The sequence below is a fragment of the Primulina tabacum genome, chromosome 14 (genome assembly GCF_025594145.1).
Source record: "Primulina tabacum isolate GXHZ01 chromosome 14, ASM2559414v2, whole genome shotgun sequence".
NCBI classification, from domain to species: domain Eukaryota; kingdom Viridiplantae; phylum Streptophyta; class Magnoliopsida; order Lamiales; family Gesneriaceae; genus Primulina; species Primulina tabacum.
The window spans coordinates 17,467,012-17,490,953 of NC_134563.1; positions in this window are offsets into that span (position 1 = coordinate 17,467,012).

A 23,942-nucleotide genomic window follows, 5' to 3' on the forward strand; every position below is an offset into this window, starting at 1 on the left:
TGTTGAAAGTGTGTTCAAAGACAACGGCTAAAAACCGTTGTCGTAGCTATCATATTGCTATGGTTTTTTTTTTTTTTTGAAACACCATCGCTAATTAGCGAAGGTTTGTGATATGGTTTATGTCGCTAATTAAAACCGTCGCTGAAATTAGCTACGATTTTTGAATAAGTCGTCGTTAATTAGCGATGGTTTTTCACTAAATCCGTCGCAACGTTTTTACGTAAAATAAAAAAATTACTTTTATAATTTAATAAATCTTCCAAAAAAAACTTACAAACTGGCTAAACTAATAATATTCATGATTTTAACTAACACTTAGATATTTACAAAGATTTGAAGCGGAAAAACTTATCATATTTCGAATTTAAAATCGTCTAAGAGAGAAAAATTTATGGTGTTACGAAAATGGACCGAGGGTGCGGATAATTATAGACAATGTGCGACGGTTTTTGAATAAACTATCGCTATTAGTGACAGTTAAGCTAAAGCCGTCGTTATTAGAGACGGTTTTTGTTATAGTCGTCGTTAATTTAAACATGCGACGGTTTTGATAAAATCGTCGTTATATTTAGCGGCGATTTTATCAACATTTTACAAAAACCGTTGTAGTTTGTCCAAAAAACACACTAATCGACAACGGTTTTCTAAAACCGTTGTAGATTGTCAAAAAAAACGCTAATAGACAACGATTTATAAAACCGTTGTCGTTGACCCTAAAAAAACGCTCATAAACAACGGTTTTTAGAAAACTGTTGTCTTTGAGCACCAAAAAAACGCCAAAAGACAACGATTTTTAGAAAACCTGTCTTTTTTGCTTAAAAAAACGCTATACGATAACAGTTTTCACTAAAACCGTTGTTAAAAAGTATACGACAACGGTTTTAGTGAAAAACCGTTGTCGTAGGTGCGTTGATGAAGAGGTTTTTTCTTGTAGTGTTTATATCTCCACTTATTCTGTTTCCAGAAGATACTCACTAATAAGCTTTGATATTTACAGCTTCTGTAAACACTCACTTCATTAGGACTTAAAAACTGTCCACTGAAACTCTTAATATCAACTACTCAAGATTTTAAATAAGCTTTTGAACAGAGAGACTATTCTGTCAGTTACAATAACTCAATTGAACAATGAGATGAGTGCTAATAAGTATAGTAAGAATAGTGATTAGAAAATTCACAAGATGATCTCTGGAAAGATCTTATAAAATTTGAATGTGTGCTTTGTATATTTTCAGCAGTACTCTGAGTCAATAGATGATAGCTCACGCGAGTGTTCTTTTTGCTGAACTTTGGCCTTCTATAGACGGATTTTAGCGTTTGGATCTGAACGACTATAAATTAGTTGTACCAATGCCATAAAAGCAATCGTAGAGCTTGTCATGTGACAATTGTCATGATCCAAAAATAGAAGACATCATTTAATGCTTATGACATTGACAATCAAATGGTTAGAATGTATTCTCCTTAAATACAATATTGAACATTCTCTAAATATTTGTTTGCTCAATTTATGCTTAAAATTAAAATAAATTCGAACTCATAAATGATTGTCGACAAGATTCAGTAAAGAGTTGTCATTCAATGATGGTTGTTCTTTCAGTTCGGTGGACCTTAATTAATTTTTTGATAAATATTAAAACGATATGTTGAATTTAACGACTACTCACTTTTTCGGTATGCTGAATTTTAATATTTTTGAACTATTTTTTTAAAGAGAACACATCACCAAAGTTTTAATGTTCCAACAAAAACCATTAGAAATAATGACACATAAAACAAAATATCAACAGGGTTTCTTTTTTAAAAAATAATGTTTAAAACCACTTAAAATTGTACGTGTTGTGAAAAAATAAAAATTTATGGTAAAAAGTAAAAATCTCAAACTCTCAAAATTATCAAACTACACACTTTATAATATTTTTCTCTCAACTCAATTGTGATTTTCTTCAAAATGAGAGATCTATTTATAGAAAATCTTTACAAATAATCCAAAAATAAATACATCATTACCTATATCATCACACACTAATTTTCAATATTTACAACTCTTATTTTCAACATTCAAATATTCAACATTCAAATATTCAATACACACATTTTAAATATTATTTGTCAATACTCCCCCTTGTGATAATGATCATAATGATTGTCTTCATTACGTGTTTTTATACTGCCTCATTAAAAACCTTACTAGGAAAAACCCATTGGGATAAAAACCATAGTAAGGGAAAAAGAGTGTAGTCACGTAAACTCCCCCTCATGTTGACACGAACAATTCTTCACAAATTTTGTAGATTGCGCATCCCAATATTATATATGTGCTTTCTAAATATTGTCGTAGGAAGTGCCTTTGTGAAGAGATCTGATCAGTTTTCACTTGATTGAATGTGATGAACATCAATACATTTATTCTTCTCAAGCTCCTTGGTGAATGCGAAGAACTTAGGAGGAATATGTTTAGTTCTGTCGCTTTTTATGTATCCTTCTTTTATTTGAGCAACACATGTAGCATTATCTTCATATAGTATCACAGGCTTCTCGTCGAATGATAATCCGCATGAGATTTGGATATGTTGGGCCATGGATTTTAACCACACACATTCACGACTTGCTTCATGTAGTGCAATAATCTCGGCATGATTTGATGAAGTTGTTACGAGCGTTTGTTTCAGTGAACGCCAAGAAATTGCAGTGCCTCCACGAGTAAATACATATCCAGTTTGGGAACGTGCCTTGTGTGGATCTGTGGGGACCCGGGCTCTAATTCAATTATCTTTGGGATTAAGTGGATTTTTGCTAGAAAATGGGTCAAAAAAAAAATTTTCTTTTAAACATTAGAAACTATTGTATATAATCATACACATGTAATAACATTACTTAGGTCATTAAAAGTAAGTATATGTCTTGTTCCATTTCATTTATACAAACTAGTGTTGGTAACAAACTACATATCACACGTAGAACATCTAGTTTATCTTCTACGTCCAAAATCACCACGCTATCCAATCTCAGTCACGCTCTCCTTGACCCTGATCCTGATACTGTTCCACCTGTTGTCATGCACACATACAGACACAACAACAGCCGGATACTCCGGTGAGAACAAATCGCAGTATAACACAATATATCATGCATATCATGCAAGCATATGTAAGATATAAAGCATAAATCAAGAACATGTATCTAATCTAGAACATAGATCAAAAGAATGCTATACATCAAATCTTGAACTTCAAATCTTTGACTCGACTCCAATCTAAGTCTAGGGAACCCGGTGTGAATAAGACGTAACAATCTCCCACCTACTCTCCCAATCGTGGTGGCGGTACGTATTATTCCCGGACTTCGGCCCTCTCTGTATCGACTATCTACAATAGGAGTCGATCTTCTCCTACGTACATCGACACCACCGAACATCCGGTATCTTGGAATATCTGCCTATCACCTATCTCATGTGCATTGCTATAACCCAATAGACAAGGCATAACCATATCAAGAAGGCATAACCATATCAAATAATAAACAATCTAGTATGTGATTTTGGAAAACTCAAATTGGATCTAATTCGAGTAGTGTCTTCCCGAATCGACATTGAATTATACCTTTCGTTGTTCAGTCTTTATCGAGGTTGAAGTCTAGATGTTGAAGCTTGTCGATATCAATCTGAAATGGCAATGTCGAATAGCACCATATCAATCAATAACTCAACCAATACATGTACGTATCAATATTCCATCTCGGTACATTTTAGCAGCATAACGGTATCTTATAGGTATACCGGCAACTCAAATAGCATATGTGATATCAATAAGTCACAATTCTTAATAACCATCAACCATAAGACTCAAAATCTGCATAATCTCATACACATATATGCTGGAAAATCGCAATAACCGCATACGATATCATTACTTTGATCCGGTTTCGAATTTACTATCACCGACATCACAATAACAAATAATAGCAATCAAAATCTGATTTCCCCAATCATCTCAACTTTAAAACATGCTGAAATGTAGTAATACTTACATCCTTTGGTAGCTTGTAACAAGAGAAACACGAATATAAATTCGGATCAAAAACCGGGTGGTTGGATGTTCCACAATCAAATTCCTAAGCTATGAGGATTCTTGAGCTTTCATGGAGGTTTCTCTCGGTGGTTTCTCTGCTGAAGAAGTGCTGAAGAATGAATAGTATACTTGTTATATGGCCAACAAGACATGTGTCAACGTAAAATGCATGCTGGACTTCTCGCGCATATGCGCGTCATTAGCTCGCGCATGTGCGCGAGAAGTTCTGTCCCGGCACATTGGCAATTCTGCCGCTCGCGCATGTGCGCGCCCAACGCTCGCGCATGTCCGCGAGAATCTCTGTCTCTGCACTTTGGCATGTCAGCCCCTCGCGCATGTGCGCGCCTCATCTCGCGTATATGTGCGGGGTCTTCTGGACTCCGCGCGCATGTGCGCGTTCATCTTCCGTGCATGTGCGCTGTCTCGCGCATATGCGCGCCCTTCTCCGCGCGTGTGCGCCATTTGTTCTATCCTCCACATTATAATTCATACTCTTCCATGGCTTTTACTCGACTTCATCAATTCATGCATTAATAAGTTTTGATCACCAACTTAAATTTTCGGGCATTACAATTCTCCCCCTCTAAGACATGATTTCGTCCTCGAAATCGTAGGCAACCTATCACATGAGATAATCACTATATACAATATAACATAAGTCAAATAGGAACTTACATTACTGAAACAACTCTGGAAACTTCTGTCTCATATCTGATTCAGTCTCCCAAGTAGCTTCTTCGATGCCATGACGACTCCATTGAACTTTCACTAGTGGAATAGTCTTCGTTCTGAGTTGTTTGTCCTTTCGATCAATAATCTGAATTGGTTGCTCAAAATAACTCAAAGTTTCATTGAGTTCTTCCTCGTCAGGCTGAAGAATATGAGAAGTATTTGGTAGATATTTCTGTAGCATCGACACATGAAAGACGTCATGTATCCCGGATAGAGAAGGAGGAAGAGCAAGTCGATATGCACGATCACCAATCTTCTCAAGAATCTCGTATGGACCGATGTATCTAGGAGACAACTTCCCACGTTTGCCAAATCTAACAATACCTCTGAAAGAAGAAATCTTCAAAAATACTCTGTCTTCCTGTTCAAATACTAACGGTCTACGTCTAACATTCGCATACTTGGCTTGTCTATCCTGAGCTGTCTTCATTCTCGTCTGAATTAGTTTCACTTTTCCAGTCATCTCTTGGATCATATCAGGTCCAAGTTCTGGTACTTCAGATATATCATCCCAATACAGAGGAGATCTGCACTTCTTGCCATATAATGCTTCAAACGGTGCCATCTCAATGCTTGTTTGATAGATGTTGTTGTACGAGAATTCACAAAGAGGTAGTGAATCTTGCCAACTAGTGCAAAAATTTAGCACTACATCTCTCAGCATATCCTCTAATGTCAGGATAGTCCGCTCTGAGTGTCCATCGGTCTGAGGATGATATGCCGTACTCAGGTGCAATGTCGTACCTAAAGTGATGCAAATGTGGTTGATCAAGCACCAAAGAAAGCATGGGAGTCGTTGGAGTTGCCCGAAGGACCTATAACGAGGGGACGAAGCAAGAAGTTTAAAGATGCACTTCAAGGACTCATGACGAGCTATCAAGGAAGTCCTACAAGTTGGATGTCTAAATTAGAGGAGGTTGAGAATCATGGGAATAATATTGGAGGTTTTTGGAATGTTATTCAAGTGCAATTGCCGAAGGTACAGCGCACCCGCGCCAGTTCAGGGACTGCACTCGCGGTCCTTAATAATCAAATTTAAGAGAATATTGCCGAAGCTATACCGCACCCGCGGTCAGAAGGCGAGCGCACCCGCGGAAGGCGAGCACACCCGCGGTCCTTTGCATCCGAACTTCGCCGAAGCGGCACCGCACCCGCGGTCCAGTCTGCAGCGCACCCGCAGTCTTTTGTCAACTTCCGTGTCAAATTTGCTTGTTATCATAATTAAGCCTTTTTACACTACTTTTTCATACTTTATTGAATATATATTCAGTGTATCAGACCATGAACGAATTATGATGAATGATAGATAAAAGTTCTTGAGTTTTCTCTCAATTTGCAAAGCTTGTGCTTTGTGTTTATCAAAATCAAACTTATCAAAGATTGCATCTTTGTGGCGTTTAACGATTGTTCTTCGCACGGATTGTCAAAACAAGTTCTTTGAAGGTTCGTTTGAAATTCAATTGTTTTATCGTTGATATTTGTTGCTAAGTTATAATCGCTTAGAGGTGAATATCACAAAATCGTTACTTGTTTCAAAAGATCGGGACAAAATAATCGTTCCTTGTTTGTTATTGAATTGAGGGTGCGATTTATATATTCGTGCTTGCCTTTCATTCGTACGAGGATTCGTATCATTTGGTATCAGAGCTTTGGCTCATTGAATTCAAGTAAGTATCGTTGTTGTTATTTTTTTCAGATCTGTCTCAAATTTCATTCTGTTTTCAGATCTGTGGTATCATCTTGTTTCTATTGTCATATCTACCAAAAACAAAAACAAAAATTTGTTCTATTTCAAGTTTTGTGTTATCCTTTGTTCTATTTTAAGATCTGTGTTTTTTCTATCATCTTTTGATAATCCAGAATTCCCGAAAAATTTGTTCTGTGTTATTCTGTCGTTCTTGTTTTTGTGCAATCCATGTGAAACAGTTGCAAGTGTTCACAAGTTGAATCTTGTTAGTTTGATAAAAAATAACAATATATATATAAAGATTGAGCACACCTTTGAGAGAACAATCAAATTCTAGTGAAAAACATTTGAGTGCGAGTGTTATTTCTTTGGAGTGATCGTGAGAATTTGGGTAACGAAAATCTTTTATTTCTACTAACATTTTATTGCAGATACAAAATCTGAAATTAAAATGGAGAGGGAAGTAGGAGAGAGTTCGAACCAAGGGTTATCTAAGGTTCAAATGGAGGCGTTATTTGGGCATTTTAGTAGAATGTTGAGGGCCGAGTTGGATCCTTTATATGAGAGGTTGGATAGGCTTGAAGTTAGTACGAGTGAAAATAAATCTAAGCCTAAAGGTTTGGGTAGAGTGGATGAAGAAGAGAATGATTATGATTTGGAAGGAGAAGAGGAGAGCCAAAACGAGAATTGGGGTAGAAGCGGAAGAGGTGGAGGATTTGGTAGGGGAAGAAGAGAAGCCTTACATGGTAGGTACGATAATGGGAATAAGGAAGATAATAACATAGGCAGCATTAAGATGAAAATTCCGTCGTTCCATGGTAAGTCGGATCCAGAGGCTTATTTAGAATGGGAAAAGCGAGTTAAATTTGTGTTTGATTGTCACCATTATTCCGAACAAAAGAAGGTTAGGTTGGCCGTGATTGAATTTGTTGATTATGCACTTATTTGGTGGGATCAATTAGTGACCACTAAGAGAAGATGCAATGAGAGGCCTATAGAAACTTGGGCGGAGATGAAAAGCGTAATGAGGAAGAGGTTTGTACCAAATCACTACTATAGAGAAATGTTTAAGAATTTACAAACTTTGAGACAAGGTGTCAAAAGTGTTGAGGACTACTATAAAGAATTGGAAGTAGTCATGATTAGAGCAAACATAGATGAGGATAGTGAGGCTATTATGGCTCGTTTTCTGTGTGGTTTGAATAGGGAAATTCAAGACCAAGTGGAGCTTAGACATTACTTGGATCTAGATGAAATGGTGCAAATGGCGATAAAAGTGGAGCAACAACTCAAGAGGAGAGGAGTTGGTCGTACCACACAAATTGGGAATACATCAACACCTTGGCATTCCAACGTTGTTAAACGTGAAGAAAGCAAGGTAGTGGTCAAGCCCAAAGTTGACATTAAACAGGAGGCGCCTAAGCAGGGAATGCAAGGTAAACCTGAAACTCCTATTAATCGTTCTAGAGATATTAAATGTTTTAGGTGTCAAGGAGTTGGACATATTGCTAGCCAATGTCCCAATAAAAGGGTGATGGTGTTGAATAATTATGGGGAGTATGAATCTCATAGTGAGGGAGATGATAGAGAGGATGAAGATGAGATGCCTGCATTAGAGGATCCTGATGAGGGATATGAAGCAGTTGTGGGTGAGGCATTAGTGACTAGGCGTATCATTAGTGCCCAAGTCAAAGAAGAGGAGACGAATCAGCGGGAAAACTTGTTCCATACTAGATGTTTTGAGAGTGGCAAAGTTTGCAACGTTATTATGGATGGAGGAAGTTGTACCAATGTTGCTAGTTTTGAGATGGTTGAAAAATTGAGCTTGCCTACTTTGAAACATCCTCAACCATATAGGCTACAGTGTTTGAACGACTGTGCTGAAGTGAAGGTGAACAAACAAGTTTTGGTTGCATTTTCGATTGGGAAGTATGTTGATGAGGTATTGTGTGATGTGGTACCAATGCATGCTTGTCATATTTTGTTAGGAAGACCATGGCAATATGATAGGCAAGTGACACATGATGGGTTTAGAAATAAATATTCTTTTGTACTCAAGAAACAACCCATTGTTTTACTTCCTTTGTCCCCAAAACAAGTGTTGGAGGACCAATTGAAAAAGAAGAAGAGAGATGAGGCCGAAAGAAAGAGTGAATTAAAAAGTGAGATGGCCTTTGAAAAGAAAAATGAAATGGCTAAAAACAAAAGTGATAAAAAAATTGAGCTAGCCATACAAAAGAAAAATAAGGAAAAAGAAAAACGAGAGGAAAGAGACCAAAAAGAAATTATATATGGTTCAAAAGAGTGACATGAAACAATTGTTGCACACACATGATACACTTGTGTTGATTCTTTACAAAGAGATTCTCTTTAACACAAGTGATAAAGCCGGAAATCTTCCGAGCATTGTTGTTACCCTTTTGCAGGAGTTTGATGATATATTTCCAGAGGAGCTACCTCAAGGAATACCACCATTGAGGGGGATTGAGCACCAAATTGATTTTGTGCCCGGAAGTGCATTACCAAATCGTCCAGCGTATAGAAGCAATCCGGAGGAGACCAAGGAGCTTCAACGGCAGGTAAGTGAATTATTAGATAGGGGTTTCGTGCGTGAGTCCATGTCTCCTTGTGCTGTACCTGTTTTATTAGTTCCTAAGAAAGATGGCTCATGGCGTATGTGTGTAGATTGTAGGGCAATCAATAAAATAACCATCAAATATAGGCATCCCATACCTAGACTAGATGATATGTTAGATGAATTGCATGGTGCTTGTATTTTTAGCAAGATTGACTTGAAAATTGGTTATCACCAAATTAGGATGAGGGAAGGTGATGAGTGGAAAACGGCTTTTAAAACCAAGTACGGGTTATATGAGTGGATGGTCATGCCTTTTGGCTTAACTAACGCTCCTAGCACTTTTATGAGGTTAATGAACCATGTCTTGCGTGCATACATAGGAAAATTTGTTGTTGTTTACTTTTATGATATCCTAGTATATAGCAAAGACTTGGATGAGCATGTTAATCACTTGAGACTTCTGCTAATCACACTAAGGGCTGAAAATTTATATGCTAATTTAAAGAAATGTGATTTTTGTACAAGCAAACTTGTCTTCCTTGGTTTTGTGGTAAGTTCGCAGGGGATACAAGTGGATGAGGACAAGGTAAGTGCTATTCGAGATTGGCCAACGCCTGCTTCTGTTGGTCAAGTTCGAAGCTTTCATGGTCTTGCAAGCTTCTATAGGAGGTTTGTAAAAGATTTTAGCACACTGGCGGCACCGATGACGGCGGTGATTAAGAAGAACGTTCCATTCCATTGGGGCGAAGAGCAAGAGAAGTCTTTTAATATTATTAAACAAAAGTTAATTAATGCGCCTTTACTTGTTTTGCCTAATTTTTCTAATACTTTTGAAATTGAATGTGATGCTTCAGGTGTAGGTATTGGTGGTGTTTTGATGCAAAGAGGACGACCAGTGGCGTATTTTAGTGAGAAACTCAATGGAGCAGCGCTGAACTATCCAACGTATGACGAGGAGTTGTACGCGCTTGTGAGGACTTTGGAGGTGTGGCAACACTACTTGAGGCCTAAAGAGTTTGTGATTCACACGGATCATGAGTCTCTTAAGCACCTTAAGGGGCAGCAGAAGTTGAACAAGCGGCATGCCAAGTGGGTTGCATTCATAGGTACATTTCCCTACATCATCAAGTACAAACAAGGTAAGGAAAATGTAGTGGCTGACGCATTATCATGGAGGTATGTACTAATCTCTACTTTGGAGTCTAAAGTTTTGGGGTTTGAGCATGTGAAGGAATTATATGTGCTAGATGAGGATTTTAAGTATGTATTTGAAACATGTATGCATGGTCCACATGACAAATTTTATTTGCATCATGGTTTCTTGTTTAAAGAAGATAGGTTGTGCGTCCCTAGATCATCCATTCGTGAATTACTTGTTAGGGAGGCACATGGGGGTGGCTTAATGGGGCATTTTTGTGTGGCTAAAACTTTAAGTGCATTGCATGAACATTTCTATTGGCCACACATGAAACGTGACGTTGAGCGTGTTTGTGATAAGTGCATTACTTGTAGATAAGCTAAATCTAAAACACAACCACATGGCTTGTATACACCACTTCCCGTCCCTAGTGAACCTTGGGTTGATATTTCTATGGACTTTGTTTTGGGGTTGCCTAGGACAAAGAAGGGGAGGGATTCTATATTTGTTGTTGTGGATAGATTTTCTAAGATGGCTCATTTTATTGCTTGTCACAAAACTGATGATGCATCTCACATTGCGGATCTATTCTTTAGAGAAGTCGTTAGGTTGCATGGCATGCCTAGGACTATTGTTTCGGACCGTGATGTTAAATTCTTGAGTTATTTTTTGAAAACGTTATGGGCTAAACTTGGCACAAAATTGTTGTTTTCTACTACATGTCATCCTCAAACAGATGGGCAAACTGAAGTTGTCAATAGAACTTTAGGAACACTTTTGCGTGCTATTCTTAAAAAGAACTTAAAGAACTGGGAGGATTGTTTACCATTTGTTGAGTTTGTTTATAATCGTAGTGTGCATTCTACTACGAATTATTCACCATTTGACTCCGTTGGATTTGATGTCTTTACCTGTGAGTGAAAGGTTGAATATGGATGGCAAGAAGAAAGCTAAATTAATTAGAAGTTTGCATGAGAAGGTCAAGGATAACATCGAGAAGAAGAATTTACAATACACGAAGCAAGCCAACAAAGGAAGGAAAAAGATGGTTTTTGAAAAGGGAGATTGGGTGTGGTTGCACTTAAGGAAGGAAAGATTTCCAGAAAAGTGACGTTCAAAACTCTTACCTAGGGGTGACGGACCATTTCAAGTGCTTGAAAAGATCAACGACAATGCCTACAAATTAGACCTACCAGGTGAGTATAATGTCAGCTCTACTTTTAATTTTAGTGATCTTTCGTTGTTTGATGTAGGAGATGATCAAGATTTGAGGAAAAATCCTTTTCAAGAAGGGGAGAATGATGCAAATGTGGTTGATCAAGCACCAAAGAAAGCATGGGAGTCGTTGGAGTTGCCCGAAGGACCTATAACGAGGGGACGAAGCAAGAAGTTTAAAAATGCACTTCAAGGACTCATGATGAGCTATCAAGGAAGTCCTACAAGTTGGATGTCTAAATTAGAGGAGGTTGAGAATCATGGGAATAATATTGGAGGTTTTTGGAATATTATTCAAGTGCAATTGCCGAAGGTACAGCGCACCCGCGCCAATTCAGGGACTGCACCCGCGGTCCATAATAATCAAATTTAAGAGAATATTGCCGAAGCTATACCGCACCCGCGGTCAGAAGGCGAGCGCACCCGCGGAAGGCGAGCGCACCCGCGCTCCTAAAAGGACCGCACCCGCGGTCCTTTGCATCTGAACTTCTCCGAAGCGGCACCGCACCCGCGGTCCAGTCTGCAGCGCACCCGCGGTCTTTTGTCAACTTCCGTGTCAAATTTGCTTGTTATCATAATTAAGCTTTTTTACACTACTTTTTCATACTTTATTGAATATATATTCAGTGTATCAGACCATGAACGAATTATGATGAATGATAGATAAAATTTCTTGAGTTTTCTCTCAATTTGCAAAGCTTGTGCTTTGTGTTTATCAAAATCAAACTTATCAAAGATTGCATCTTTGTTGCGTTTGTCGATTGTTCTTCGCACGGATTGCCAAAACAAGTTCTTTGAAGGTTCGTTTGAAATTCAATTTTTTTATCGTTGATATTTGTTGCTAAGTTATAATCGCTTAGAGGTGAATATCACAAAATCGTTACTTGTTTCAAAAGATCGGGACAAAATAATCGTTCCTTGTTTGTTATTGAATTGAGGGTGCGATTTATATATTCGTGCTTGCCTTTCATTCGTACGAGGATTCATATCATAAAGCCTGCTGCAAACTGTGGCAGAAATGTGAAGTGAATCGGGGATCACGATCAGATACGATAGATTTCGGCACACCATGCAATCTGACCACCTCTCTGACATATATCTCTGCCATCTGATCATGTCAGTACGTCATTCTGTACGGAATAAAGCATGCTGATTTTGTCAATCTGTCAATCACGACCCAAATCGCATCACAACCCCGGGATGATCGTGGTAATTTCGTGATAAAATCCATGGAAATGTGATCCCATTTCCATTCAGGAATAGATAAGCTCTGAAGTAAACCTCCGGGTTTTTTTCTTTCGGCTTTAACCTGTTGGCAATTCAAACATCTAGACACAAACTCTGCAATGTCTGATTTCATCTGTTTCCACCAAAACTGTTTCTTCAGATCATTGTACATCTTTCTGCCACCAGGATGAATACTGAACCGAATACAGTGTGCTTTTGATAAAATCTGTTGTTTCAAATCTGAAACATCTGGCACTACAAGACGGTTATTAACATACAAATATGATCATGTACCTGATACTCTGACTGATGTCCAGCTCTGACTATCTCAATCGACTTCTGAACATTTTGATCATTTTTCTGTGCTTCTTTAATGCGAACAATCAAATCCGGCACCATTTGAATCGTAGAAAGTCGCAATAGTCTACTATCTGTATCAAATGCTAATCCAGACAGACAACAATCTTCAATCAAATTCGAAATACCTATCGTCGATAAGGATAGAGCACATACCTTTCGACTCAAGCCATCGGCTGCTGCATTAGACTTCCCTGGATAGTACTTGATTTCACAATTGAAATCCTTCAACAAATCGAGCCATCTACGTTGTCTCATATTCAATTCTGACTGCGAAAACAGGTATTTCAAACTCTTGTGATCAGAATAGATTTCAAATTTCTCGCCATAGAGATAGTGTCGCCATATCTTCAGAGCAAATACAATGGCCGCCAATTCAAGATCATGAATTGGGTAACGAGCCTCGTGTGGCTTCAACTGTCTCGAGGCATATGCAATCACATGTCCTCGCTGCATAAGAATACATCATAGCCCTCTGTGAGATGCATCACAATATACAACGAAATCACCAGTACTTGTAGGGATAGTCAACACTGGAGCACTGGTTAACCTTTTCTTCAACTCCAGGAAGCTAGACTCACAAGCCTCTGACCACACAAACGGAGCGTTTTTCTGAGTTAGCTGCGTAATAGGCTTTGCGATACTGGAAAAATCTCTGATAAATCGCCGGTAATAGCCTGCTAGACCCATGAAACTGCGTATTTCTGGCACTGATGTCGGTCTAGGCCAACTGATCACAGCCTCGACCTTGCTAGGGTCAACAGAAATACCCTCTCCCGATACAATATGCCCCAGAAACACAACTTGCTTCAACCAGAACTCACACTTCGACAGTTTGGCGTACAATTTTTCTGCTCTCAAAGTTCTCAACATAGTCCTCAAATGATTAGCATGATCAGTCATATTCTTTGAATATATTTGAACATCATCAATGAATATAATCACAAAATCGTCAAGGTACTTCTGGAAGATATGGTTCATTAGACCCATAAATACAGCGGGAGCATTTGTTAAACCAAATGGAATGACAATAAATTCATAATGTCCATACCTGGTTCTAAATGCTGTCTTTGGTATATCAGTATCTCGGACCCTCAACTAGTGATACCCAGATCTCAGATCGATCTTAGAATATACAGAAGAACCCTGCAACTGATCAAATAAATCGTCGATACGAGGCAATGGGTATTTGTTCTTTACCGTTGCTTTATTCAATTGTCGATAATCGATGAAAAGTCTCATCGAACCATCTTTCTTTCGGACAAACAGTACCGGAGCACCCCAAGGAGACACACTCGGTCTAATGTAACTTTGGCCAATAATTCTTCGAGCTATTCTTTCAATTCTTTCAATTCAATAGGTGCCATTCTATAGGGAGCTCGAGATATAGGAACGGTACCTAGTATGAGATCGATGCTAAAATCTACCTCTCGGACAGGAGGTAACCCTGGAATCTCGTCTGGGAATAATTGCCCAAACTCACATACCACTGGCAGGTCTGCCAAGGACGGGCTCGATTTCAGTAGATCTACTGAATATACAAGGAATCCCTCTGCTCCTTTCTGCAACAATCTACTCATAGACAACACATATATCAAGGGAATCCGAGCTCTAGAACCCTTACCGTAGAATTTCCACTCATCAGCCATCTCTGGTCTGAATCTGACAATCTTCTGGAAACAATCTATAGTGGATCTGTACTTGGTTAACATATCGATCCCAACAATACAGTCAAAATCAGCCAACCCAAGCACAATGCAATCTAAGTCAATCTCATGACCCTCGAATTGTAATATACAATGTAACCGAAGTCACGGATATAAGACCACTTCCCAAAGGAGAAGAAATAGACACTACGGCAGATAATGACTCGACAGGTAAAGCATGCATTAATGCAAAGCGTTCAGAAATGAAAGTATGAGATGCACCCGTATCTATCAATACATAAGCAGGATAACCGCAAAGAAAACAGTTACCTGCTATCACATTGTCTGGTGCATCGTGGGCCTGCTCTTCTGTCAGTGCAAATACTCGAGCCTGCTGTCTGGGAGGTTGGCTCACAGTCTAGCTCCCTCCTGGCCTCGACTGGGACTGTGCAGGTGGCGGCTGGAATGAATGGACAGATGATGCTTGTCTCTCAGGATGAGTTACTGATGCAGATGATCCTGCACCTTGAGATCGCTGTGACCCTCTCTGTGGATAGACTCTGGCGAAATGTCCCTGCTGTCTGCAGATATTGCATCGTCCAACCACTCCCTGACACTGATCTATAGGATGTCTGCCTCCACAAGTACTGCAATACACTCCCGCATAATCTGAACTCTGGCCAGGACCCCTCTATCGTGACCCACTAGAGCTCGATGAACTGCTACTCGACTTCTTGAACTGTCTTCCTCGGGCTTTCAGTTGATCTTTCTTGCCACTGTAATGCCCAAGATTTTATATCGTGTTAAATTAGGATTATTGATTTTTAATCGAGATAATTATGAAAGGGCTAACTGAGACACGAAATGAGATCGCGTGTGAAAATTGATGTGCGAGGACAGTAGCATTGGTGCACATGCGCGACCGGATGCGCGCACATGCGCCAAACAGGCAGAAGACCTCGCGCATATGCGCAGAAGATATCGCGCATATGCGCGAGCCTATGCAAGTGAGGTCCAGAAGACATCGCGCGCTGCCAAGGCCGAGACCAGTAGGTCTCGCGCATATGCGCCAGTAATGCCGCGCATATGCGCGAGTCATGCAAAAGGAAAAATCGACATGTGGTGTATTATGCAACGTTGGTACATATATATATATATACATGCAACTCTTTCCTCAGAAGAAAGAAAAAACAAATGTTGAGGGGGAATTGCTCGTTGATTTCAGAATTTGATTTATGATCAATCCGGCCGTCCAAATTTGAATCCGAGTAGGACACCGTGTTCCTAGCAACGACAGCTACTACAGGACGTAAGTTTTGTTACGTTTTTTTAAGATTTGAAATTATGCTATGTCCAGAATCAAATACGATTCATATATAGTGTTCTTGACATAGTAGACATCATAGAATCGAAGTTAGATTAAGAAACAGATTGATTATGGAATTGTTATGAATTTCAGAGTTAAATTGACTGAGATGTGATGTCAGATTCGTACGGTGGTTGATTATAAGTTATTGGAATTAGTATATACTGGGGTGGTATCACCGGTATCGCAAGATTGTATTGTTGTACCGTCAGAATTTGATAAGACGGGGATGTTTTGATTTGAATAAAATATTGATACAGTATATTGATATTGTCATTGCCAGATTGAACATTGACAGGCTTTGAGTCCAGACTTCAATTGTATCAGAGCGACAGAATAAAAGGTATAAATAAATGTTGATTCGGGATTGCACAACTCGATTTAGGTTTGACTTGAGTTTACCAAAATCACATACTTTATTTTATTGCATTGATATTTGCAGATTATCAGATTGATATGTTAGTATATTGAATTATAGCAAAGCCAGAGTTTGATTCTAGGGCAGATCAGCCTAGCTAGGGCAGAACCGCCGAGTCTTTGTCAGAACCACGAAGACTCTAGACTTACGGTGTATCGATGAGCTTAGATGTAGATCGACGTCTATTGTAGACATTCGATACAGCATACCAAAATCAAAATTAGATCGGGATCCCTAGGTTAGAAATAAGTTGAGATAAGATAATAAGTCATTGACTTAAATACAGATTCGTATTGGTTCATGTAGTCAGATTGGATACATGTTTTAATGATTGTTTATGCTTTTATATATGTTTTATATGATTGCATTGATACATTGTTTATACTGGGATATTTATATCTCACCGGAGTTATCCGGCTGTTGTCTTGTCTGTAGGTGTGCATGGCAACAGGTGGGACAGGTTCAGGGTCACAGAGGTGAAGAAAGATCGAGTTAGAGTGGAGACTACGGACTTGGACTAGAGTTAGGGTTTAAACACTTGTTATATAGTTGTTAAACCTCAGTTGAGACTGATTGTATATAGTGCAAGATTTGTACTTTTAATACTAACGTGTATGTTAAGATGTATGCCATTACGTTCCGCATTTTAAAAAAAAATTTAGACCCTGTTTATTATAATTAATTAAATTAGTCCCAATGACGATTAATAAGATGATTAGCGTCCGGGTCCCCACAAAAGGTGGTATCGAAGTGATAGATCCTTTAGATTGAGATAGAAGAGGCTAGTGAGCGGGGTAGATTGAGGTTTTCTTTCCTGCTTTTGAATGCTAGCATGTCTTACTGCTTTAATACATGTTACTTCTTTATCTGATTTGATATAGTAATATGTTTTATTGAGAATGTATCAGCACCGATTCTAGATTAGCAGTAAGATGATCAGAGGAGGACTGAAGTTGGTTGTTGTATTTGAGTTACTAATTCTGTTGATAACCAGATATGCCTCCTAGACGAATTCCAAAACAGGGTAGTACATCAAATCCTCCAATGGATGTAACACCGACTCCAATGGAAACATTACTGAAAAGATTTCAGTCATTTCACCCGCCAACTTTGAAAGGAACAGAGAACGATGTGGAGTGCGAGAGTTGGCTTGACGATATTGAAATACTGTTTGATTCATTGGAGTATACAGATGAGCGGCGAATTCGATTGGTTGGACACCAGTTACACGATGTTGCAAAGAACTGGTGGATTATGATAAAGAGGGCTTTAGAGCATAGAGGTACGACTATTACCTGGAATGTCTTTAGAACTGAATTTTATCAACGATTCTTTCCAGTGTCGTACAGAAAAGACAAGGGGGTGGAGTTTGCTAATCTAAGGCAGGGACCGATGAACATAGAAGAGTACATGTCCAAGTTCTCCACCTTGTTGAAATTTGCTCCACATGTTGCTGATAGCGAGGAAGCTACTGCTGATCAGTTCATCAATGGCTTGAACCCAGAGATTTTTACATTGGTGAACACAGGGCGACCGAATAACTTTACTGACGCCCTGAGCAGAACCAAAAGAGCAGAAGCCGGTCTGATGAGACAGCAAGGGGCTTCATTTGTGCCTCCAGCACCGAAACCACAGCGACCACCTCCCAGATTTGAGGGTGGTAGCAGCAGTGGAGGGAAGAAGGAATTTTTGAAAGCCAGAGGAAAGCAATTTAAGAAATCTGGCAGCAGTTCTTCCAGCTCCGGTGGTTCCAGACAAGGCCAGAGTTACACTGGAGTTTATTGTAAGACTTGCGGAGGAAGACATGCAACTGAGCAATGCCAGGGAGTAACTGGTAGTTGCAACATCTGTAAACAGCCGGGACACTTTGCTAAAGTGTTTCCACAGAGAGGGTCCCAAAGATCTCAGGGAGCCGAGTCATCGGGATCAGCAGCACAGACTGAGAGACGATCAGCTGCTGTTCATACATTCCAGCCAGCGCCAGCTCAGTCACAGCAGAGGCCAGGAGGTAGCCAGACTGTTAGCCAGTCTCCTAGACAGCAGGCCAGAGTATTCGCTTTGACCAAGGAGCAGGCCCAGGAATCACCAGATGACGTTGTGGCATGTAACTGTTCTTTATGTGGTTACCCTGCTTATGTATTGACTGATATTGGTGCTTCACATACATTTATTTCTGAACGATTTGCATTGAGTCATGCATTGCCTGTAGAGTCTTTAGCTACTGTAGTGTCTGTCTCTTCTCCTTTGGGGACAGGTTTGATATCAGTAAATTCGGTTAAACATTGTGTACTACGGTATGACGGGCATGAGATTGAATTAGAGTGTATTGTACTGGGATTGTCTTATTTCGACTGTATTATCGGTATTGATATGCTGACCAAGTACAGAGCGACTGTGGATTGTTTCCACAAGATAGTGAGATTCAGACCAGACATGGCTGAAGAGTGGAAATTCTACGGTAAGGGTTCTAGATCGAGAATTCCTTTAATATCCGTATTATCTATGACTCGATTATTACAGAAAAGAGCAGAGGGATTCCTTGTCTATTCAGTAGATGTACTGAAGTCGAGTCCATCATTGGCAGATCTGCCAGTGGTATGTGAGTTTGCTGACGTCTTCCCAGATGAGATCCCGGGATTACCTCCAGTTAGGAAATAGACTTCAGCATTGAATTGATGCCAGGTACAGTTCCGATTTCTAGAGCCCCGTACAGAATGGCACCAATTGAGTTGAAAGAATTAAAGGATCAGCTGGAAGACTTACTGGCCAAGGGGTACATCAGACCGAGTGTTTCTCCTTGGGGTGCTCCAGTACTGTTTGTAAGAAAGAAAGACGGTTCGATGAGACTCTGCATCGACTATCGGCAACTGAACAAGGCAACGATAAAGAATAAATATCCTTTGCCTCGTATTGATGATTTGTTTGATCAGTTGCAGGGTTCTTCTATATATTCCAAGATCGATTTGAGATCTGGATATCATCAGCTGAGAGTCAGAGATTCTGATATCTCAAAGACAGCATTCAGAACCAGGTATGGACACTATGAATTTATTGTCATGCCGTTTGGTCTGACGAATGCTCCAGCTGTATTTATGGGATTGATGAACCGTATATTCCAGAAATATCTCGATGATTTTGTTATTATTTTCATCGATGATATTTTGATTTATTCAAAGAATATGAGTGAGCATGCTGAGCATCTAAGAACTGTGTTGCGAATTTTAAGGGCTGAAAAATTATATGCTAAACTGTCAAAATGCGAGTTTTGGTTAAGACAGGTAGTATTTCTGGGCCATATTATATCCGGAAATGGGATATCTGTGGATCCCAGTAAGGTTGAAGCCGTGATTTCTTGGCCAAGACCGACATCTGTGCCCGAAATTCGCAGTTTCATGGGTTTAGCGGGATATTATCGTCGTTTTATTAAATATTTCTCAAGTATTACTAAACCAACTACTCAGCTGACTCAGAAGAATGCTCCATTTGTTTGGTCTGAAGAATGCGAGACCAGTTTTCTGGAGTTGAAGAAGAGATTAACCAGTGCTCCGATGTTGACTATCCCATCCGGTACTGGTGGTTTTGTGGTTTATTGCGACGCTTCTCACAGAGGGTTGGGATGTGTTCTGATGCAGCGAGGGCATGTTATTGCTTATGCCTCAAGACAACTTAAACCACATGAGACCCGTTATCCAATCCATGACCTTGAATTGGCAGTCATTGTCTTTGCATTAAAGATATGGCGACAATATCTTTACGGGAAAAAGTTTGAGATATATTCTGATCATAAGAGTTTGAAATATCTGTTTTCACAATCTGAATTGAATATGAGGCAACGAAGATGGCTTGATTTGCTTAAAGACTTTGATTGTGAAATCAAATACTATCCAGGAAAGTCTAACGCAGCAGCAGATGCACTAAGTCGAAAGGTATGTTCTTTATCTTTGTCGACGATCGGTGTTTCAAATTTGATAGAAGACTGCTGTTTGTCTGGATTAGCATTTGAAACAGATTATAGACCGTTGAAACTTTATACGGTGCAAGTGGAACCCGAGCTGATCTTAAGAATTAAGGCAGCTCAGAAAGTGGATCAGAATGTACAGAAATCAGTATCGATGATCGGAACAGGACATCGATCGGAATATCAGATACGTGATAACGTCTTGTATGTAAATAATCGTTTGGTTGTGCCGAATGTTTCATATTTGAGATGACATATATTGTCAGAAGCGCACAACAGTCGATTCAGTATTCATTCTGGTGGCAGAAAGATGTATAATGATTTGAAAAGACAGTTCTGGTGGAAACAAATGAAGACTGACATTGTCGAATTTGTTTCCATATGTCTGAATTGCCAGCAGGTGAAAGCAGAAAGAAAGAAACCAGGAGGTTTATTACAGAGTTTGTCCATTCCTGAATGGAAATGGGATCACATTTCCATGGATTTTGTGACACAATTGCTGCGTTCCTCCCGAGGTTGTGATGCGATTTGGGTCGTGATTGACAGATTGACCAAATCTGCATGTTTTATTCCGTACAAGATGACGTACAGATTTGACCAGATGGCAGAGATCTATGTCAGAGAAGTGGTCAGATTGCACGGAGTGCCGAAGTCAATTGTATCAGACCGTGATCCTCGATTTACTTCGCACTTCTGGCAGAGTTTGCAGCAGGCTCTCGGTACGAAGTTACATCTAAGTACCGCATATCATCCACAGACTGACGGATAGTCAGAGCGAACTATCCAGACACTGGAGGATATGCTGAGAGCAGTAGTGCTTGATTTTAGCACTAATTGGCAAGATGCATTGCCACTTTGTGAGTTTTCGTACAACAACAGCTATCAGACGAGTATTAAGATGGCACCATTTGAAGCGTTGTATGGAAAGAAGTGTCGATCCCCTCTCTATTGGGATGATATCTCTGAAGTGCCTGAGATTGGACCTGATATGATCAGAGATATGACAGAAAAAGTGAAGCTAATTCAAAAGAAAATGAAGGCAGCGCAAGACAGACAGGCCAAATATGCCAATGTTCGACGTAGACCGTTGGTATTTGAGGCAGGAGACCGAGTATTTTTAAAGATTTCACCTTTCAGAGGAGTTGTCAGATTTGGCAAGAAAGGGAAACTGTCTCCACGATATATTGGGCTTTATTAGATTCTCGAAAAGATAGGAGATCGTGCATATCGACTCGCGTTACCGCCTTCATTATCCGGGATACATGATGTCTTTCATGTATCGTTATTAAGGAAATACCTTCCTGATGCTTCACATGCTATTCAGCCAGACAAGGCCGAAATGGTTGAGACGTTGAGCTATGTTGAAAAACCAATTCAGATTATTGATCGTAAAGAAAAACAGCTCAGAACGAAGACCATTCCACTTGTGAAAGTGCAATGGACTCGTCATGGCACTGCAGAAGCCACGTGGGAAACTGAATCAGATATGAGACAAGAGTTCCCAGAGTTATTTCGATAATGTACATTTTCTTATACAGTTTTGTATATATACTCCTTATTTATACGATTGAATGCCTGTTATTTCGAGGATGAAATCGTATCTTAGGGGAAGAGAAATGTAATGCCCAAGATTTTATATCGTGTTAAATTACGATTATTGATTTTTAATCGAGATAATTATGAAATGGCTAACCGAGATACGAAATGAGATCGCGTGTGAAAATTGATGTGCGAGGACAGTAGCATTGGTGCACATGCGCGACCAGATGCGCGCACATGCACCAAACAGGCAGAAGACCTCGCGAATATGCGCAAAAGATGTCGCGCATATGCTCGAGCCTATGCAAGTGAGGTCCAGAAGACATCGCGCATATGCGCCAGTAATGTCGCGCATATGCGCGAGCTACCAAGGCCGAGACCAGTAGGTCTCGCGCATATGCGCCAGTAATGCCGCGCATATGCGCGAGTCATGCAAAAGAAAAAATCGACATGTGATGTATTATGCAACGGTGGTATATATATATATATATATATACACATGCAACTCTTTCCTCAGAAGAAAGAAAAAACGAATGTTGAGGGGGAATTGCTCGTTGATTTCAGAATTTGATTTATGATCAATCCGGCCATCCAAATTTGAATCCGAATAGGACACCGTGTTCCTAGCAACGACAGCTACTACAGGACGTGAGTTTTGTTACGTTTTGTTAAGATTTGAAATTATGCTATGTCCAGAATCAAATACGATTCATATATAATGTTCTTGACATAGTAGACATCATAGAATCGAAGTCAGATTAAGAAACAGATTGATTATGGAATTGTTATGAATTTCAGAGTTAAATTGACTGAGATGTGATGTCAGATTTGTACGGTGGTTGATTATAAGTTATTAAAATTAGTATATACTGGGGTGGTATCACCGGTATCGCAAGATTGTATTGTTGTACCGTCAGAATTTGATAAGACGGGGATGTTTTGATTTGAATAAAATATTGATACAGTATATTGATATTGTCATTGCCAGATTGAACATTAACAGGCTTTGAGTCCAGACTTCAATTGTATCAGAGCGACAGAATAAAAAGTATAAATAAATGTTGATTCGGGATTGCACAACTCGAGTTAGGTTTGACTTGAGTTTCCCAAAATCACATACTTTATTTTATTGCATTGATATTTGCAGATTATCAGATTGATATGTTTAGTCTATTGAATTATAGCAGAGCCAGAGTTTGAGTCTAGGGCAGATCAGCCTAGCTAGGGCAGAACCGCCGAGTCTTTGTCAGAACCGCGAAGACTCTAGACTTACGGTGTATTGATGAGCTTAGATGTAGATCGACGTCTATTGTAGACATTCGATACAGCATAGCAAAGTATAAATTAGATCGGGATCCCTAGGTTAGAAATAAGTTGAGATAAGATAATAAGTCATTGACTTAAATACAGATTCGTATTGGTTCATGTAGTCAGATTGGATACATGTTTTAATGATTGTTTATGCTTTTATATATGTTTTATATGATTGCATTGATACATTGTTTATACTGGGATATTTATATCTCATCAGAGTTATCCGGCTGTTGTATTGTCTGTAGGTGTGCATGGCAACAGGTGGGACAGGTTCAGGGTCACGAGGTGAAGAAAGATCGAGTTAGAGTGGAGACTACGGACTTGGACTAGAGTTAGTGTTTAAACACTTGTTATATAGTTGTTAAACCTCAGTTGAGACTGATTGTATATAGTGCAAGATTTGTACTTTTAATACTAACGTGTATGTTAAGATGTATGCCATTACGTTCCGCATTTTAAAAAAAAATTTAGACCCTGTTTATTATAATTAATTAAATTATTCCCAATGACGATTAATAAGATGATTAACGTCCGGGTCCCCACAGCCACTGCTACTACCACCACTCTCGAATCTGGGAGGTGGTTGAAAAGAGGGCTGTGGTGGTCTCGGAATCGGAGCAGCATACGAAAGTCCTCGTTGCTTAATCAGGCCCGCTTCCGCTCCCTTGGCTCGGTTCAAGGCATCTGCAAAGTTGTT